Below are 8,563 nucleotides of genomic sequence, written 5' to 3'. Positions count from 1 at the left end.
CACAATCATAGAACAGATGTCTCTTCTGTCACTATGAAATGGGCTCTGTGGAGACAGACGTCCTTCTCCTTTCTTTATCTCTGCTGGTGACTCTCCTTGTGTCAATGCACTCCAGTGGCTGGCGGCCAATCTGCGTGGTGGTTGTGGCATCTAGCCACCTTCGCGGCAGCCATGGTTATTGTGGTGCCTGTGGTGGACCACCCACATGGAGGAGATGTTTTTGGCATGCTCCTTGGTGCTGGCGGTGTGCCTGGTTATGGAGAGTGTCCGATCCCTGGCTCCATACCCCAGGTGCCCAGGCAGGCCCTGAGTCATTGGCACAGGATGTCTGGTTGTGGGAGGGGGTCTGTCCCCCTTCTCCATGCCCTGGGTCCCTGGGCAGGCCCTGAGGTGCTGGTGTGGGGTGCCTGGTTGTGGGAGGGGGGTCCAGTCCCCTTCTCCATGTCTTGGGCCCCCAGATGGGGCCCGAGGCACTGTCACTGCATGCCTGGTTGTGGGAAGTGGGTCTGGTCCCCGGCTGCTAGTCCTGGGTCCCTGAGTGGGTCCTGAGGCATTGGTGGTATGCCTGGATGTGGGAGTGGGGTCTGGTCCCTAGCTCCAATCCTCAGGTTCCTGGGCAGAGTCCCAAGGTGCTGGCAGTGTGAGTGGTTGTGGGGGTCAGGGGTCCTGTCCCTGGCTCCATGTCTCATGTCCCCTGGTGGGCCTCAAGGTGGTGTGCCTAAACTGGAACTAATTTTTTGTCCTTTGCTTACTTCTAACACCGGGGAACTTCCTGTGGGAACCAGTACTTGAGCTCTGTGGTTGAACTAAATTGCTGCTTTGCTTCTGTTTCCCTAGGGAAGGCTTTTTGTGCAGCTCAGGGTTTAATGGTTGACCTTATAGGTACTTTCGGCTCTGATACTCAGTGCACCCGGGTTGTATAGAAACTCTAATCTGAGCCTGAGTTTTTTCATCAAACTGCACCCAATGCAATTCTGCATTCCTGACCAGTCTCCTCTGAGTGGCCGTGTGCTGACTGGGGGATGGATCAGCTGTCCTTGCTATGTCCCAGTGTTCTCCTGGTGGGCCTGTCTCCCCCATCACCTGTGCTCCAAACACTTCCCATGGGACGGGCCCTGTGCACCAGTCCCTTGCGTTGACTCACCGGCCTCTGAGTGGCTCCCCTTTTTCAGCTGTTCTGGCTCCTCACTCCTCTGTGGGTCCACGGGAACCCTATTTGTGGTCTTGCTGTCCTGGGGGCCACCAAAGTCCTCTTCTCCCCTTCTGCCTCCAAGTAACTCCATCTAAAGGGCACAGCTATGGCATCTGCCGGCTCCTGTTCTGTGCACTCAGCAGCTCCAGCATTAAAGCAGCTGCGGCCTGAAACTCTGAGAGCAGTTTTTTCTTTCTCTCATCGTGGTTTCTCCCGCCTTCATGAGTTCCATAGGTCTCTCCTTCTCTTCAGCTGAGCTTCAGAGGCCCCAGCTTGGCTGATGTTACATTTTTATAGTTGTAAACTGGTTGATTTGTGGGAGAGAGTGACACTGGGGACCGTCTATTCTGCCATCTTGACTGGAACCTTAAATGGAAATGTAAAACACCCTTGTCTCCTCCAAAATATGTTATTCATTTCTCTGTGTCACTGCAACTGTGCGAGTTGTGTCCACTCACAGACAAGCAGGGTACATCTGCATGATTTAAATGTCACCTACATCTTGTGAATAATAAACTGTGTGAGCCATTCCAGAGCGTCTGAATCACATTCCCTGGAAGCCCTTCCTTCATCAGCTAAGCCCCATGCTAGAGTTCAAAATTCTAGGCTGTCCTGTCTCATTACTCTAGAAGGCAGCAGGGTCAAAATAAACCATGCCCCCCTCATCAGCAGGTTTCAAACACCCCAGAACATGGGGCCACCTTGTCATTCATATCAAATAAGTTAGGCCTAGTGCCTGTCCCCCAAGGAATTTTGACATCCAGCAGTGAAAGAGGCGTGACAATAAACATCTGCAGGAAGAGCAAAAAGTAAGGTGCTTGTGCACGTGTGGGGAAAGAAGAGGACCTTCTTCCAGAGTAATATTCACTGAAATTTGGTCATTGTTTTACGGTTTCCAGGCCTTTTGACACATATTATCTTTATTAACTCTGTGGTGGGGAAGAACTCCTCCCCACACTTGCATTGCTGGAGCTTGGTATGCAAAGTGAGGATTCACACACGTAGCAAGTATTTGTTGAGCTGCTACTATGTGCCCCACTTTATTCCAGGCACTGGGAGGTGTAACAATAAACAAAGGAGACAAAATTTCTGTCCTCATGCTGCCACAGACTGATGGCACCAGAGAGATACTCTCCAGAGAGTGATAGAAAAGAAATAAAACACAGAATGTCAGATAGAGATAAGTGCTATGGAGAAAAATAAAGCAGGAAAATGACATGGAGAGTGTGGTTGGGATGGGAGAGGGGTCTGGAGATTTTGAATAGGGTACTCAGAAAATGCCTCTGTGTGAAAGAGACCTATGAGCAAGGCTGGGAAGGAAGCGAGGGAGGGAGCCACACAGAGAGCCGTGCCAGGCAGGAGGAAGAGCAGGTGCAAAGGTCCTGAGGCAGACGTGTGCCTGACTGCTCAGGATTAACAAGGAAGCTAGTGAAGGGGCGAGGGGTGAGGGTGGGAGCAAGTGGTGGGACCATTTTGGAGGCAATTGCCATGATCCAGGCCAGACGTGAGAATAACATGAGCAAAAAGGGTAACAGCGGATGCGGCAAGAAGTGATCAGAGTCCGGGTTTATTTTGAATGTAGAACAGGGGAGGTGTGCTACTGGAGTGGATGAGGGTTACAAAAGAAATAGAGGAGTCAAAGAGGACTCTAAAGTTTTAGGCCTGAGCTCCTTGAAGGTTGGCACTGTCACAACAAGAAGGTTGTTGGAGAAGGAGACCATAGCTCATGTGACATAGTAACACTCCCAGGAATCAGCTCAGGGACGAGCAGAAGGTTGCGACCAGACTCTGGGGATGAATTCCCACCCTTCCTCACCTGTAGGTACCACAGACACACCAAAACCCCATTCTCGTCTCACCTCACTCCCCTTTTTGGTGGTCACTGATTTTTTAAAAATATTTAACATAATGTTTAAATGAGGTGTAATTTACACCCAATAAAATGCATACATCTTAAGCGCTCAGTTCAAAGAGTTTGACAGTCACAGGCACCTGTGACACCACCACTCCATACTAGGTATAGAATAGGCCTTCACCCCAGAAAGTTCCTTCCTGCCTCGTTGCAGTCAATCCCCCGCCTGACCCCCCAGGTAACCAAACTTCTGATTTTTTCCACCCTAGATTAGTTTAGCCTATTCCACGACCTCATATCAATGGAATCATACTGTGTAACACTCTTTGGTGTCTGGCTTCTTTGCCTCAGCGTAATGTTTTCAAGACTCGTCCCTATCGTGGCATGTATCCGTAGCCCGCCCGCCCTCACTGCTGAGAAGTGATCCACCTGTGAATAAGTCACTGTCTGCTTAACTCTTCATCCACTGATGGACATTTGGGTTATTTCCACTTTGGGGCTATTATAGTTAACGCTTCTATGAACATTTGTGTACAAACCACTTTGACGACATATGTTTTAATTTTTCTTGAGAAGATATCTAAGAATGGAAATGCTGGTTCATGTGGCAAACATTTAACTTTACGAGAACAGTTTTCCAAACTGGTTGTACCATTTTACTTTCCCACCCTCAAAAATATGTGCTGCTCCGTGTGCTCTCAAGATTTAGCGCGGCCAGTCTTTTTAACGTTAGTCATTCTGGTGAATGTATAGTAACTTCCCATTGTGGCTCTAACTTGCATTTCTAATTTATAATCGGTATTTTGACTAGTAATGACATCGAGTACTTTTCATGTGTATATTTGCCATCCATATATCTTCTGTGATGAATGTCTATGGAAATATTTTTCCTTTTTGTTAATTGCTGGGTTGTCTTTTTACTGTTGTTTATAAAAAACGTTTTAATATGCTTTGAAAATGAGTCCTTTGTCAAATATATGTATTGTGAATATTTTCTCTCTCTCTGGGTGTTATCTGTGCATTTCCTCTTTTAAACATTTATTTTGAAATAATTTAAAACTTCCAGAAAAGTTGCAAAAATAGTCCAAAAAATGGCTATATATGCTTCAGCATAAATGTTAACATTTTACCATGTTGACTTTATCAGTCTCTCTGTTTCTGTCTCTCTGTCTCTCAGGTGCACACCCCAAAAATAATAGTTTTCTGAACCATTTGAGACTAAGTGAGAGAGAGGATGATCGTTTATCTCTAAAACTTCAATGAGTATTTGCTAAAAACAAGGACACTCTTTTGCTTAGCCACAGCACAATTAGTAAAATCAGTACCTTAACACCGACCCAATATTATTATCTAATCTTCAAACCTTGTTCACAATTCACCAATTGTCCCACAGAGTCCTTTATAGCAAAAGAAAAAAAAAATTAGAGTCAAGGATCCAAATCAAGATCACATGTTGCATTTAGTTTTCATTTATCTTTAGTCTCCTTTAATCTGCAACAGTTCACCGGTCTATCTATCCAGAATTTATTTAACTTTCATAACTTTGACACTTTTGAAGACTGCGTACCATTTATTTTGTAGACTGTCCTCTTCATTTTCTTCATGGTATCTTTTGATAAGGGGAAATTTTTATTTTAAGCACAATTCATTGGTTTATTATTATTATTATTATTATTATTATTGTTATTATTATTATTATTATTATTGCTTTCTGTGTTCTAAGAAAATTTTGTCTACCGTAAAGTCATGAAAATATCCTGGCTTTTTGTTTCTAGAAGCATAGGGTTCTATCTTTTATGTTTAGGTCTGTCTATAATCCATCACAAACTAATTTTCCTATATGGAGTGAGATAGGGGAGGAGATTCATTTTTATTCACCATATCCAGTTGTCCCAGCACCACTTCTTAAAGATGAATTTCCTTTCCCACTGTGTTGCCGTGGCACCCTTATCAAAAATGAATTGAACTGTAATTTTTTTTTTAATGGTGGCTGGCTGGTACGCAGATCTGAACCCATGACCTTGGTGTTATAAGGCTGTGCCCTAACCAGCTGAGCTAACTGGCCTATATACTTCATGTTCTCACATAAATGGGGGCTAAAAAAAATAAGAAAGAAAGAAAGAAAGAAAGAAAGAAAGAAAGGAGGGAGGGAGGGAAGAAGGAAGGAAGAAAGAAAGAAAGAAAGAAAAAACAATCACAATAACACATTGAACTTTCAAAAGAAGAGAACAGAACCGATATCAGAGGTGGGAAAGGGAAGAGGAAGGGGGTAAGGGAGGAACTGGTGAAGGGCCATGAAAATTGATCACATTGTATAATGTTGAATATAATTATAATTATAATTAATATAAATATAATTAGTATAATTATCCTGATTTGAACACCACATGTTGTATATAGCTATTGATATTCAACTCATACCCCACAGATACATATGATCAACTATGTTCCAATAAAAAAAAAAATCAATCGAACTTATATACATGGTTCTTCTGGAATTTCTATTTTGTTCCATTAACCTATTCTTTATGCCAGTGTCATGTTTTGATTACTGTAGCTTTATTATAAGTCTTAAAATCAGGAAATATAAGTCCTCCGACTTTGTTTTTCTTTTTCAAGTTTGTTTTGTCTAATATAGATACTTTGCATTTCTGTAAAATTGTAGAATTCAGTTTCTTCCCCAAAAAAAATCCTGTTGGGATTTTGACTGGGATTTCATGGAATCAATAGATCAATTTGAGGGGAAAAATCTTTAAATTATTGAAATTTCACAAACATATACCTTAATGTGGTATATCTTTCCATTTATTTAGGTCTTATTTAATTTCTGTTAGCAATGTTTTACAAGTCCTGAACATAGTCTTAGATTTATGTGGAGTACACTAACATTTATAAAGCAGATGTATTTCACAGGGCCTACTTTCCAAAGCCCTGCAGTTTCAGGTTTAGCCTAACTTCTTAAAATTACATATAGAAATGTTAACCTTGCAAAAGACAGGAAACTTTCCCCAGGCTAAAGTCTCTGTTGAAGATAAGAATTGTAACACAGCAAAATTGCTGGCTCAAAGGGTAGATGTCCTTGGTGCAAGTTAACCTTACTTAATTGTTGTGTAAACGTACTAAGGAAATTGCTGTAGGGAAAGAAAATGTTTGCTAAGAACAAGCTTTTGTTGGTGAATCTACTTAACCTTTTGCAAATTACATTATGGAACGTCACTTTGTTATCCCACTGATGTTACCAGCCTGTATTGTTAAACTGTATTTAGCCATAACTCCACCTATGTTGCTTTTCTGTAACTTTCTGGGCTGGAGAATAAATACTGAGACAGAAGGCCAGTTCAGTGTTAATTTCCCAAAGAAGAAATGCCTCTCTCTTGAGGGTTCAAGGAAGTTAACACTTTGGGGTGTCTCACTGCTCAAGAGAGATGGGCTTTGAGTAATCTTTTGCATCTCTGCCACCTAGGGGAGAGAGGTGGCAAATCCATGTGAGGACAAAGAGAGTGCAACAGATTTATTCCTAAGTCATTGATGTATTTGATGCTATTGTAAATGGTATTTTAAAAAATTTATTTTCTGCTATTGTCATTACAACATAGCACAATGAGTTTTGTATGTTATCTTTGTGTGCTGCAATCTTGTTAAATTCACCTATTGGTTTCATATTTTTATAGGTTACATAGGGTTTCCTACCTACACAATCATGCTGTGTGTGAATAATGACAGTTATCTTTTTCTCATCTTGATTCCATTTGTTTCCTTTCTTTTCTTTTTCTTTTTTTTTTTCTGTATTGCACTGGCTAGGACTTTCAGCACAATGTTGAACAGACATCTTGAAATCAAACATCCTTTCCTTGTTCCTGATCTCAGTCTTCAAATTAGGCATGATGTTAACTGCATACTTTTTCTCAGATGACTTTTATCAAGTTAAGGAAGTTCCCTTCTATTCCTAATTTGCTGCGTTTTTGTTTCTGGTTTTTTGTTGTTTTTTTTTAAGATGAATGGGTGTTGAACTTTGTGACAGAGACCATATGGCCTGAAAGCCTAAAATACTATTTGGCCCTTTAAGAAAATATTTCTGACCCTTTCTCTAGGTAAAAATATAAAGGACATATAGCATGCATAATTAGCCCTCTGTATCTGTGGGTTTCACATCCGTGGATTCAACCAAACATGGATTGAAATATTCATTTTTTAAAAATCCACAAAGTTCCAAAAAGCAAACTTTGAATTTGTTGTGTACCAAATACCACATTGAATCCATAAGAATGAATTAATGTGTAGTCATTGTGTTAGGTATTATACATAATCTAGAGAAGTATATGGGAGGATGTGCATAGGTGATATGCAAATTCTACACAATTTTATATAAGGGACTTGAGCACCCACAGGTTTTGGTATCCATGGGGGGTCCTGGAACCAATCACCCATGGATACCCACTGGACTAGATATTAGTTTGGGTCTAATCAAGAAACAGAAGCCACACAGTGATTTAGGTGAGTATAAGGGAGAAGATTAATATAAAGATTATTAAACTATGATAAAAGGGTAACTGTAAGATGTGAGAGAACTCTTCAGGCACACTGGGGCTGAAGGAAAGTACCGAAGGAAGGACAGACTTGGAATGGGGACACCTCCCCAAGGTTAGCATTCAGATCTTGTTGAAGCAGGTAGAGCTGCAGCCCAATGGATTGCAGAGAAGTTCGCTGGTTTGCACAGGCCAGAGATGGTCTGCAGTCACTGGGCAACTTGCCTGGAATGTAGGTGGGGTTCAAGTAAGCCACAATCAGTGGCCGGCCACACAGGTGTGCAGAGAAAGTGGGAGCACCAGTGATGATAAAAGACCTGGAGACACGGTGTTTGTGTTAGAGGGGTTGTGGCACCAGTAGGTCATAGGAGAAAAACCCAGATAAAAAGGCATAGGGATGTAGAGGCAGTTGGGGCAACAGCAGCAGGAAGATGATCACTGGGCCAAGCTGGGGCTGAGAAGCCAAAGGACCATGTGATCGAGGCACATGGCCTGGGCAGAGCACCACAGGACATTCTCACACCTGCATTACTCACCACTGGTGCAGCCACAAGATGCAACAGGAGAGCCTCTTCCTGCTTCAGGGTTACTCCAGCATCTTCCTGAGAAATTTTAACACCATGCTCACTGTAAAGAAGAAATGCTTAAAGAGTTCTGTCCATTATTGCAGAGCGGGTATCAAAGGGTAAATTTGAAACTGAGAGACAATGAATTGATAAGTGACACAGCATGGTTGAGGAATGGGTTGTCTTAAGCAATCAAGTATCTGAACCACCCAATATTTTGTTAGAGGATTCTGGAACAAAAGTGAGAAGTCAATTCATTTTTTTTTTTTTAGTAGATGAGGAACCTCAGTTCTGCAGTAAACTTAACCTTTTTCAAAGGTAAAGAGATTTGAAGTAAAATTATCTAGACCTTATGTCAAAATAAATACAATTGTATTAAAGAGTATTAAATTGAATTAAGAATAAAAACAGACTTTGGTCAAGATGG

Source organism: Cynocephalus volans, chromosome 14, assembly GCF_027409185.1.
Source record: "Cynocephalus volans isolate mCynVol1 chromosome 14, mCynVol1.pri, whole genome shotgun sequence".
Taxonomy (NCBI): Eukaryota; Metazoa; Chordata; class Mammalia; order Dermoptera; family Cynocephalidae; genus Cynocephalus; species Cynocephalus volans.
This window is presented reverse-complemented; position numbering follows the sequence as displayed.